The sequence below is a fragment of the Malaya genurostris genome, chromosome 1 (genome assembly GCF_030247185.1).
Source record: "Malaya genurostris strain Urasoe2022 chromosome 1, Malgen_1.1, whole genome shotgun sequence".
Classification (NCBI taxonomy): domain Eukaryota; kingdom Metazoa; phylum Arthropoda; class Insecta; order Diptera; family Culicidae; genus Malaya; species Malaya genurostris.
Window position 1 is genome coordinate 63,725,355 of NC_080570.1, and position 13,360 is coordinate 63,738,714.

Consider the following 13,360-nt stretch of genomic DNA (forward strand, 5'->3'; position numbering starts at 1 on the left):
ATGTATTTTATGCATGGATCGCAGCCGTTTCGTGTGCTTTGATGCAGCAATTTAGCCATTAACTTTCGACATCAGCAACCAACATGAAACGGGTTAGCTCATCCATATTCGATGCAGCACCACGGGAACCGTAGCACATGTGTCTCTAGCTTTTCCCGGTTCCCAATCCAATGCGGGGGGGGGACAGGGGGTGAATGGATTCCCGTGTTGGTAACGAGAAACGAAATGGTTTGCGAGATAGAGAGAGAGGGAGAGAGAGAGAGAGAGAGAGAGAGATAGAGAATAAAAAAACATAAATACATGGAAAATATCCCATCAATAAACTGGAAGCATTGAAGGAACCACTAGAAACATGAATAATAAAATAAGTGTGAAATGAAAACCCAACCAATTTAATGACAATTGGTTGTTAATTGTTGCAGGTTTAATGTCAATAAAAATATCTTTCTCGCCGTGAAAAAAATTGTGTGTGCTTCAACTAGCATGTAGCAATCGTGATGGGCGTTTACTGTTTCTGGTATAGAGATTTCAACCTATGGACTTACTCGAGTTCCTTTCTGGAATGTGCTATTTGTATACCAGAGTAACATGATTCACTATGAGACGTACCACGATTTTAAGAGTAAAATCCAGAAAAAACTTACCGTAACAAATTAGCAATAAATTATTCACTGGGCTTCGATATTTGGGAAGGGCACTTCGTTAACTTCATATGAACTTAGCGGAGTACTCAAAAAAAAAATTGGACAACGAATTCAAAATTACCGTAACTATTTAGAAACAAATTATTCACTGGGCTTCGATTTGTTTTGAAGCATATTTGGGAAGGGGACTTCGTTAACTTCATATGAACTTACCGAAAAATTAGCAACAAATTCAAAATTACCGTAACTAATTAACAACTAATTAGCAACAATTTATTCACAGGGCTTCGATTTGTTTTGAACCATAGTTGGGAGGAGGGCTTTGTTAAATTCCTATAAACTTAGCGAAGTACTCAAAAAAATTGAGCAACAAATCAAAAACTACCGTCACTATTTAGCAACTAATAAGCAACAAATTATTGACTGGGCTTTGATTTGTTTTGAAGCATATTTGGGAAGGGGACTTCGTTAACTTCATATGAACTTAGCGAAGTACGCAAAAAAAATTAGCAACAAATTCAAAATTACCGTAACTAATTAACAACTAATTAGCAACAATTTATTCACTGGGCTTCGATTTATTTTGAAGCATAGTTGGGAGGAGGGCTTTGTTAGATTCCTATAAACTTAGCGAAGTACTCGAAAAAATTGAGAAACAAATCCAAAACTACTGTCACTATTCAGTAACTAATTAGCAACAAATTATTCATTGGGCTTTGATTTGTTTTGAAACATATTTGGGGAGGGGACTTCGTTAACTTCATATGAACTTAGCGAAGCACTCAAAAAAAAAATTAGCAACAAATTCAAAATTACCGTAACCAATTAACAACTAATTAGAAACAATTTATTCACTGGGCTTCGATTTGTTTTGAAGCATATTTAGGAAGGGGACTTCGTTAACTTCATATGAACTTAGCGAAGTACTCAAAAAAAATTAAAAAAATTTAGCAACAAATTCAAAATTACCGTAACTAATTAACAACTGCTTAGCAACAATTTATTCACTGGGCTTTAATTTGTTTTAAAGCATATCTGGAAGGCGGGTTTAGTAAACTTCATATAAATTTAGTGAAGTACTCAAAAATATAAAAAAATTGCAACACCTATTTGCTCCTTCATCGGCGAGAGATACCTCGCTAAGTTCATGTCATAATTCATCGGTCGGCTATCAAACTCGGAAAAAACTCGACACATGGAAAAGAAATTTTCCTTTGGCGCTATCTTTTACGCTGTACTTATGCAAAAGCACCGAAATCCGATCAATTTTTCCGGCAGCTAAAATTATTAAAACCTACTGCGTCCATTAGTTCATACTATAGCTAAATTTGAATAGAAATGATGTGCTGATACAAACAAACTCGAAATAGTTTAAGAAATTATCAACAAAATGTATAGAAATTTCAGTTTATTTTATAAGGAGTGTATCGATAAGTAGTCAGCAACATTCAAACAGTTATTACTCTGAAATGGCTTAATTTTTTGCAGCATGTGTTGCGGTGACATATTTGTTTACATGTCTATAACAGCTGCGCAATCGATTGGTTTCAGTACGGTTTATCGTTTCTATGATTAGTCGAAAATTTGTCCGGAAACGCGAAAGAAAATTCTGCACACTTCGTGCTCAGAAAGTGGTGTCACGTACAACGAAATTGCAAAACGGGTGAAAGTGCACCACACCAGTGTCAAAAATATTATCGAGAAATTCGGTAAGACCCTTTCCATGGAGGATTTGCCCCGATCCGGTAGGAAAACGGGTCCCAGCCAGCCCGGCCGGAACTTAAAAGTGGTTGAGTACATCAGGAAAAACCCATCGGCGTCGACGCGGGATTTGGCCAAGCAGTTCAACACCAGCATCGGGATGATTCAACGGATCAAAGTTCGGAACTCCTTGAAAATGTACAAGAAACAGAAGGTGCCGAAAAAGTCCCTGATACAGCAAGTTCAGGCCAAAACAAGAGCGCGAAAATTGTATAACCGGATTCTACAGAATAAAGACGGATGCATCCTTATCGACGACGAAACCTACGCCAAGGAAGACTCTCGAGTGCTGCCCGGACCGCAATATTATACGAAATCGGTAAACCAGGACCTGGACGACGCTGACACCACGGTGACGATGGAAAAGTTTGGGCAGAAGGTGTTGGTCTGGCAAGCAATTTGTACCTGTGGTTTGCGGTCGTCGATTTTCTTCACGAAGGGCACAATTAACGCCAAGGTGTACGAGGAAGAATGTTTGAAGAAGAGAATGCTGCCACTGTACAGAAAGCATAAGGCTCCTCCTCTCTTCTGGCCGGATTTGGCTTCAGCCCACTACGCCAACTCCGTTCTACAGTGGTTGTCAAAAAATCATGTACAATTCGTGGAAAAGGACATCAACCCACCGAACTGCCCGGATCTTCAGCCAATTGAAAGATATTGGGCAATTGTCAAGTGGCACTTTCGGAAGGAAGGTACAGTGCCCCAAAACATGCAGGAGTTCAAAAAAAAACTGGACAGCTGCCACCAGGAAAGTCACAAAAGTAACTGTGCAGAATTTAATGAAGAATGTCAAGTCCAAAGTTCGAGCGTTTCACAGAAACTAGGATTTTCTTCAATATAATCAGTGAAATTCATAAAAATGTAATTTTTCTACAATATATCGAAAACTCATGTCAAAATATGTTTTTTTTTCGCTTTTTTATATAATCAATGTTGCTAACTACTCTTCGATACACTCTTTAATTTATAGCAGCTAATCGTTTTGTTTAAATAATATGATAGTTAAAAAACTAGAAAAATATGTTTTATTACATTCAAATCATTGTGACTATATTAGAATTATATTATGATAAGAATTCTATGTAAAAGTGATACTACTGCAAAGGAAAAGTTATGTGAATTGCCTTAAGAAATAAACGTATTTACGGAAAAAAATATTAAAAATCTGAAGAAGTTTAATTAGAAGTGGGGGAAAAGGTGATATCTTTGCAACTTTTTGCTTGTGTAGATTTGAATTCTGTCTTAATCCACCTAAAGGTGAAATGATGCCATTCTCATATCGCTGAGGAATTGAGCAAAATTTAGAATAATTTTCAATGTTTTATCAGCATCCAACGAGAAAAACTCTTCGGAAATATTTTCTCTGTTTTTCACTTACTATTTTTATGCGTTGAAATTTTTCCAATCCGTAGTGGTGAGCTCAATTCGTCCGCGTCCCTTATCGTCAAATTTGTATGGCGATTCTCCAGTAATGGTATAATATCATTGAAGATGTCCCGCTAATGTAATATTTATACTTCTCTCGAAACATATCGAAACCTAGTATATTTTTTTCGCTACTTAGTTACTAATTAGTTACGGTAATTTTGAATGCGTTACTCAATTTTTTTCAAGTACTTCGTTAAGTTAACAGGAAGTGAACGAAGCATCCCTCCTAAATAAGCTTGAAAATCAAATCGCTTGAAAATCAAATCGGATAATTTGGTGCTTATTAGTTGCTAATTGGTTACCATAGTTTTGAATTTGCTGCTTAAATTTTTCAAATTGTTTTAAGTACTGTACTAAGTTCATATAAAATTAACGAAACACCTCTCCCAAATATTCTTGAAAGCAAATCGGAACCCAATGGATAGTTGCTCTTTTTTTAAATATTATAATTTTCTTTAAGTACTTATGTGAAGTTAACGAAGTACTCGAAAGAAAAGTAGAGCAACAAATTTAAAACTACCGTAATTAATTAGCAACTAATAAGCAACAATTATCAACTGAGTTAAGATTTGCTTTCAAGCTTACTTAGGAGATGTGCTTCGTCAACTTCGTATAAACTGAGCGATGTACTCAAAAAAAAAATAAAAAAAATTGAGAATCAAATTCAAAGTTATCGTAACTAATCCTTCTCAAATTTGTTTTACGTTTCGTCTTTGATTCATCACTGCGTAGCAGTTTATGTTGCACTGCTAGCGCAACCTGATGAGTCAAAGACGAAACATAAAACAAATTCGAAAATTGGTACATGCACTTTGCATAAATTTAGCGGTAAAAAAGTAAGCCTTTGTCCATTATCAAAATCTGTACGGCTAGCTAGCCGAGATCTGTTTCGTCCGAGACGTCATTTTAGACATTACACTCCGGTGTAATAGCAAAAAGTGTTTTTCAAATTACATTAACTGTAGCAGTTCAACATAAATTGATACGCACTGATCAGTCAAAGACGAAACGTAAAACAAATTTGATGATGATGTTGATTTTATGTTTTAGCTAAGAAGCATATATAGAAAAAAAAATGCATTTTAATTTGATTTTTCCCCATTTTTTTTTGAATATATATTTCTATAGAGTATAGCATTGGTTTCTTACAACTTTTTCTTCGACATTATTTTTTAAGCAAATTGCAGTTCTGAGTTACGATTTGAAAAAATAAATCATATAAAAATACTCACCCTGTTTCAAAATTAGGCCTGAGTCAAATTAGTCTCTAAATCCGTGCAAAATAAAGGGTTTGTCATACTGGAGACGTGTGCAAAGTTTCATCCAAATCGGAGCAAGTCGATCCTGATTTTTCCAGCTTTTCTGCTGTTGCTGTTAAGGTGAAATGTAGCGGAGTGCGCGTGTCGCGTTTGTGATCAATTATTCAAAAACTCGACAGAATTTCGAGAAACCAAAAACATTTCAGCGTTCGCAATTGAATTTATCAAAACTATTCTTAGAATTTGAAATTTTACTTTGCCAATTCGTAATTGCTTTTTGAAATACATAAACGGTTACTGTTCCGTTCCACTGGGATGAATTTAGAACTGAAAAATAGTGTTTGAAGGAAAATTTCACAAAGAATCTGAAAAGGTAAATAAACGACATTCGAAAAAGTTTGAAGTGAATTTTATACACTTTTTATCATTTTCTATATTGCTTGTGCGCTGCTGTTTCGTGAGGTGGTGTGAGAAATGCACAGTGCGTTCGGTGGCGCTATATCGTGAGCAGAAATTAACACATGGATCAATAAGTCCCGAGACTAACAATGGAAACAACATTTTTTTTTGCAATTTTTTTATTCATCAACATAATACCCTTTTAGGGTGATACAATGGTTCCAACGTTTTTCCAATTTTTCAATACCATGTTTATAAAAAAATTTATCTTTCGCTTCAAAATAAGCTTCAGTTTCAGCGATGACCTCCTCATTTGAGCCAAATCTTTTTCCCTGGAGCATTTTTTTAAGATCAGCAAAGAGCCAGTAGTCACTGGGGGCTAAATCTGGCGAGTATGGGGGTGGGGAAGCAGATCAAAGCCCAATTCGTTCAATTTCGCCATTGTTTTCATCGACTTGTGGCAGGGTGCATTTTTTCCATCGAAAGCAATCGCGGCACCCACTTGGAAAAAACCTTTTTCATGCTCAATTTTTCATGAAGGATAGTAAATACACTTCCATATGATATCTGTGTCATCTCAGCAATCTCACGGAGCTTCTCTTTACGATCTTTCATTATAATTTTAGTCACTTCACTCACATTTTCCGGTGTAATGGCTTCCACAGGTCTACCCGAGCGTTCCGCGTCATTTGTGTCGGTACGACCACGTTTAAACTCAGCGAACCACCGACAAATCGTTGCTTTTGATGGACAAGAGTCCGGATAACATTTTTCAATCCATTGTTACGCTTGCACGGTGTTTTTACCCATTGAAAAACAATGTTTCATCAAAACACGAAACTCGGTTTTTTCCATTTTTTAAACAAACTACAAAACGATTTTACTCCAACCTCGATAACTCAGCTGTTTCTGGTCAGATCAACTTAAAATTTTGACCCGTTTCAAGCAAAGGTTAGTACTCTAGAAAGACGTTGTTACTGGTTTACTACGAGCGCCATCTCTGCTCTAGTCTCGGGGCTTATTGATCCATGTGTTACATACAAAAAAAATTACACACGGAACGACCGAAATTAGCTCTGCGCCTAATTCGTATTACTGTTTTTGAATTAGTTGATTTTAACAACAAAATTTCCAAAATAACTATAAAATTAGTTAAAATTTAGAATTTACTGTGCTGAAAAAAACTCTTATTTTTAGAGAATGTGTTTAGTTGGCGAATATTCTGGACACAAACCAACAGTATTTCAATCCAACACGAGATTCTCATTGACAACTAATTTCGTTATTAAAATCAGAAAATTTGATTCTATTTATCTATCACCGTCATTACTGAAGGACAGCAGTGTCAAAGCAAAACAATCCATTAAAAAGCTAAAAGGGACAGTCTTGTTGAAACTGCTCGCAAATTGTTTAGATGTTTTTCGCATGTGTTACGATATATCCCTATATAAATTTCTGAACCGATATGTAAAAATGACGTAAACTGTTAGTGGAAAGTGTATTTATTCAGAATTTGTGCGCAGTTGAAGCGATTGTGGGTAATAATGTTTTTACGCGAAACAATGAAGTGAGTTTCGAATGTTGCACTCTAATTGTACACGTCAAATGATGTTTTTTTGTATCTTCTCATTCCGGGCTACGCCGTCCGATGTACTACTTGTATTCGGTTTTTGTTTTCCGAGTGTTCAAAGTTTTCAGTGAAAGAGTCGATTTCGCGAAGTCGAATGAAGAAAACAGCGATTTAGAAGTAAAATTTTCAAAAAGAAGTTTATGTTTCGCTTATGTCTTTTTCTCCAATATAACATCGTATTTATACCTGCCAATATAGAAAAGATAACCGCGACTGAAATTTTTTTCGATAGTAGTGTGCCATCTAGTGGCTAGTAGTCATTACGGTGTTAACGATTTTTCGGTGACAGAGCGCCATATAGCTGCGAATTGCAGAAACCAATTCAACCATTTATGTTAGTTGAAAACAACTTTTTAATTCTCTAATTCAACTAAAAAATTAGTTGAATGGATATGAAGTGTGCCTTAGCTAAGAAATGACACCACGTTTAATTGGTGAAATCAACTAAAAAAATAGCCATTTCAACAAATATTTTATTATTATTAAGGGAACTAGAATTAGAAAATCTAAATTAGCAAAAGTAAGTTGTCTCAAAAAATAACTAACCAAAATCAGAAAATCAACTAATTTTTTCGCCAAAATGCTAATTTCGGTCTTTCCGTGCATGAATTTATGCATTGGGTTTTGGGTTGGGAAATAACAGAGAGTTGAATATAATAAAATGGGCATTATAAGAAATCGTTTGTTTTATAAGGCAACTGACGTTTATAATACTAGTTATTTCAAACTCTGTTAAGTTCAATGCATTGATGTTACTTTGTTATATCATGTAATAAATTTTGTTTCCGATGGTAGTAAAATTAAAAATTTAACCTATGCAAGCCAAATATTATCGTTCATTTAGAACATTGAAACATATAACATTTTTGTTGGAATCACAATTCAAAAATATATACGTTTATGGAAAATGTATTTATTTTATATATTTTCGTTGTTTAGTGAATGTCTAGTAATTTCTTATTTCAAAAATTTTTTAATTTATTTAAGGGCAAAAAAAAATGTGTGGCATCTGACTGCGCTCAATCACTGAAAATATTCCTGGTTTCTATGAGTCGGTTTTGCCTGTTAATGCTTTGTGCGACGATTTGTTCACCTCAAGCGATTACAATTTTTGGGACTACATTTCACCTTGATTTCAGGAATTGCTCTACTTCATTCAAAACCATTCTTCAGAATGCTATTCCGGTAAGAATCAAGCTTGTTCTTGAACAGAAGTAATAAACATTTGCATTAGCAGTTTATGTTGAACCGTTAGGTGGTGTTAACAGCGTCAACATAAACTGCTAATGAGCCGAAGACGACACGTAAAAATAGAAAATAGTCATGTGCACGCAGAGCAAACCGGTACCAATGCGGTACAGAAACCTCTGAATGAGTAATAAACAGATGGGTTAGAAGTCTAAGGGGTTGGATGTAATTGGGTATGAAAACGTTAAAAACAATATTCTGTAATGTTTGAATCTATTTGATGCAAGCATTGCATTAGAGCTGGGCTGGTCGGTAGAACGACGGTTTCGGAGAATGATTTACTTTGTATAGCACTAGTAACAGTCATTACTCAATGATAGTTAGAGCGAAGACAACCTATATTTGGGCTTAAGGATGTTCGTATTTAACAAAATCAAGCGCATTCATATATGCTTTCATGAAGGACAACAATCATTTCTTGACAGCTGCTAGTTAGTTCTGCAATTCTATTTTTTTTTCCTAAAATAAAAGGAAAACTTTTTTCATCGGTTCTGTTAAATACAGAAATATTCAAAACAGACAGATTCTACTCGACAAAATGCGATAAATTTTGTAAGTAATTGACACCCTCCTAAATCAACATCCGGATCGTTCTGAACACTAAAAAACATCAAAACACTTCCCAAATCACGTATTGATTACTGGCAACAGATAGTCCAAACACTCGATTTTGTTACACAGCCATCAAAAACAACAACAACAGCAGCAGCAGCAGCAGCAGGTAACCCTCGCTAACAAACTTCGAAGGGAACTTTGAACAAAAAAATTGATTAACGGATCTGTAAACTGTAAACAATCGTTTCAAGTTTCAATCCGCCGGGTTCGGTATGACAGATACAAAGTAGAATGGGAAGCAAAAGGAAAAATAACGAAACCATACCAAAACCAATTCCCTTGATGAAACGAAATTCTTCTCCGAAAACCTCAGCACGAAATCCTTTATCCCATCAACCACAGATAAACAAACAGACCAACAGCTGTTGTTAAGACGTGCAACAATATCTTCGACGATCATCGATTATTGTCGCTAATGGCCCCGTCATTAAATTTTCAATGTCCCGCTTTGGTTCGAGTACATTGTGTGAATAATTGATCCTTTTCTTGCAAACAGTGCCGATAATCCTTAAATTTAATTTCAATAATGCTGCATTTGTAGACACATAATCCTTACTTATCGATTCAAGCGTTACCTCAGTCCAATTCTCCTCTTCAGAGCCTTCGGGTGTCTGTCCACTACTGCCGGGGGCTGGCGAATGTCCTTTCTCAGGTTTCTAAGCACGGTGAAATCTCTTCTTGCTTCTACTTCTTCTTCCGTCGATTCTAGCTTTCATAAACAAACACACAGAAAATCGATTCACTTTCACGTACACCTTCTTCTTCTTTTCTGCACTTTGCTTCGCGCCTTTCCTTCCACTACTCGCTTCGGTGTAATCCTTAATCGCTTTAAATATTACACTCGCTTTTTTTTCGCTAGTATGCTTCCTTTCCTACTCTTTTCTCTTCCCCGTGGGAACGACCGTCCCGTGGGCGCAAAACAGAAAATTTAAAGACAGGACAAACGTAAACGGAATCACTTCAATTTACTTGCTCTTTTTTTCTACATACATACATATATATATATATTTACTTCTTTTAGTGCTTCCTTCACTTTTGTGCGGTTTTACAGGAACATAAACAACAGAAATAAAAACTGGGAGACTTATAAATCAAGCATAACGAAAACACAACGCTAAAAAAACGATTCCTTCCTTTCTTTGCCTCGCTGAGCTGCCCTTTTCTGGATGGGGAATAAGGTTGTGATAAGGTTGAATGAACCAAACGAAAATTATATTGTGATCGGGGGATCTTCTTTTCACTTCTGCTTCGACACACTTGACATTTTTCCTTTCACATTTCACCTTATTTTCGCATGCGAATCGAACGGATTAAATTTGTACGGCGCGACACGTACGTTCCGAAGGCGGGCACGGATTCAACCCTTCTCAAGTATTCACTTCTGACTGCGGTTTCTTCGTTTTTGATGTAGACAAACTCTGTGCAAATTGTGCCAAAACAAAAACAAAAAAAACACCGCTTGCTAGTGTTGCTCGCTTTCCAGACTTTTGCTTGCCGTAACTTGTTTTCTTTCTGGAGCACACAACGTTCAAGATTGGGCCCACAAACCTTTGTCACTCTCGGCTCTCACTCAGTTAACATTGAAGCTCACTGAAGGTTAATCCATTTGTTATTTTCCGAAATTGCTATAACTGTAAATTGCTAAGGCTTTGCAGCCTACGTGAACGGCACCGCTTAGCCACTGGGTGAAACTATTTTGGAACCATCAAAACAAGAATTCGGGCATTTTTCTTCGATCAAGTCTGGTCCCACACTAACACTAGCCCAACTTTTTGCTCTTCCAGTCGGACCACAAATTTCTGAGTCCGCGCTGAGACAATAACAACGGGGGCCACACACCGGACCACGACGAAGATAGAGCATATAGAAGAAAAAAGAAAACCTGCAAATCCACTTGGATGCTGCTGGTTAGAGGAGCCTCTTAAATAGTGGCCGTTGGTAGCGCGTGTACGACCACAACCACACCACCTTTTTCCACGGCTCTGGAAAAAAGAATCTTCACACTCAGTCCCGAAATACACTTTACAAAACCGGTATCGCGCGCGAAGACAAACCGACTAAATTCATCTACCACGAACGACGCGCTGACGTAAACTGAAACCAGTCGTGCCCGTCGGGTGGCTCACGGACTACAGCAGCAGCAGCAGCAGCAGCTGAGCAGAGCCTTCTTCTTGCATCGCGATTCAACCGAACAACGACGACCAATTCCAGTCCACATAGCACAAACAGACAGAACTGAAACAGCCATCCCTATCGAAGAAATGGCATCCCGTCGTCACTCGTGCGAATCCCGAATAGAGTTCTCTCCCGTTCTCCCACTTATCAAAGCGCTCAATTTTCCGTCATGAACATACCGCGTGAACCATGACCGAAACCGGTTTTTTGGTTTCCTTTTCATACCACGATTCGTCTTCCAATTCTGTTCCTTCGTTGAACACAGTCGTCGAATAGTTGAAAGCATGCGAGTTGTCGTTGCATTCCCAGTTCTTTTTCTGTGCAATCTCATCAGCGAAGAAGCGGGATTTTCCACACCTGATGGGACGAGTCTAAAACACGGCGCATGATGTGCTCTCTTGCGCTAGAGTGAACAGCATCGGGAGAGTCGTGGGAAGTAACGGGTAACTCACACTCTTCTCTGCGAGCGAGATTCCGATCCCTCACAGGTGTCAACGGACAAAAATCAAAATAGAAAAATGATAAACAGAGAGTGATGATGAACGTGCGAGAGTGAGTGAACAAAGAGCACACAAAATTACAGCTGACAAATTCGAAGAACATTTTTCGTACCAGATTGACATTTGTATAGGCCTAGGATAGGTCCTGACAAATGTTAATCCACTTCGAGAGCCAGTTTCGGACCAGCTCGTGATTGATTGAAATTGACTTAAACAAATACAAGTTGTTGAAATACATATTACTGCAGGGTGGTAGAAAAAGTGTTGTCAGTATCGTCGATAACAATGTAGTTTTATATTGCATATTTTGTTTTTCGGATCATCTTTTTAAAATTATTAATTTCAATAGGATTCAATTTCAATTTGTTTTAAGTCCTGTCAATGTGGATAGTATACATAGTGCATTTAACAATCACTGGATGATACTAATGGCGTTTTCGTTTTTAATTTGCACTACACCGGTGCAATGCTACACTGAGGCATGAATAAACGAACAAAAATGACGAAAACATAAACAGTAACCATTGACTACAATTAACGATTCCATTGCACAGAGCTACACCAAACTTTTGATGAGTGCAACACCAGTGATATCGGTGCAGAAAAAGTGTAGCACTGGTGTAGTGCAATTAGTAAAAACGAACGGTTTAGGTGGCGCTTTCGCCACACCGGTGTAGTGCAATTTAAAAACGAAAACGACATAAGAGAAAAAGTGAAACCACGAAGTGTGATATAGAGAAAAATATTGATTACACACTTAAAACAGATTCTTGAGCTCGTCATAATGAAATACCGAATTAGATCGGCAACACGACATTTTACTGATTGTTCAGTAATCCATATGCTGTTTTCCAAAATTTGTTATTGTAATATTCTGATGTCTCGGCAAAGCGCGTTCTTTTGCGAAGTTTGGAAAAATATTAAGCTGAGCTTGTCAGTAAACAACAAATATACCGAAATCAGCAAATCCGTTTGTCGAGATTTCGAACAGTGTGTTAGCTTTTACTGAAACTCGGTGAAACACTTGTCATTTAATGTCTCTTGTCGAATGTGCAAAACACCACGTAGCCGTGTTTGAAGGTAAGAGATTCTTATATTTCTTGAAAAGATAAGAGAAATGAAAAAAAACTCTTACAAAAGTCTTCTTATTTCCAGATAGATGCGTTGAGGAGCACTGGAAATAATTGTCTTTAACCGTGATGTTTTCTTTTGAGGTTTGTTTTACTGTTTTGTATACTGCATCAAAAAGTACACCAATAAAACACCCCCTTTCCCGAACCTTACGTTTTGTGATATTTATTTCATATAATAATAAAGAAAAATTCTTTCTACGTTCGATTACTGATGGCTCGACAGTTGATTATTCTATCATAAACGCTTTTGCCGAGCTAACAGCAAAATTGCTGCTGACAGGTTCGGCAATAATTGACAGTTAACAAATTTGGTATTGCCGAGATTTTCAGTAATTATTATTTTGCCGAGATGATTGCCGATCTTTCGGCTGTGCAAATCTCGGCATTTTTTTTGCCGAGATTCAGCAATAAAATTTAAGTGTGTATGTTAGTTGTACTTGAGAATAGCACCAAATCTTCGAATACTTCTATTTGTTAGTTTTTTTCTCAAATTCAATATTTTGGATACTTTAGCTAATAAAGCTGCAAAAATTAATTACCCAAACATGTGTTTTAGAAAAATTTTAGT

At 36.8% G+C, this 13,360-nt stretch overlaps 1 protein-coding gene across 9 annotated transcripts in view; it reads right to left on the bottom strand.

Moving 5' to 3' along the window:
• The window catches only part of LOC131440264 (sterile alpha motif domain-containing protein 5), a 657,981-nt gene extending 646,814 nt beyond the window's left edge, over positions 1-11,167 (bottom strand). For 8 of the 9 annotated variants that reach the window (XR_009231365.1, XR_009231364.1, XM_058611383.1 and 5 more), the window contains exon 1: positions 9,560-11,167. The gene's annotated coding sequence lies outside the window, so the exon portion shown is untranslated. Of the gene's footprint in view, positions 1-9,540 lie in introns of all 9 variants that reach the window. The other variant, XM_058611384.1, reaches the window with a different exon arrangement.
• Between the last annotated feature and the right edge of the window lie 2,193 nt (positions 11,168-13,360).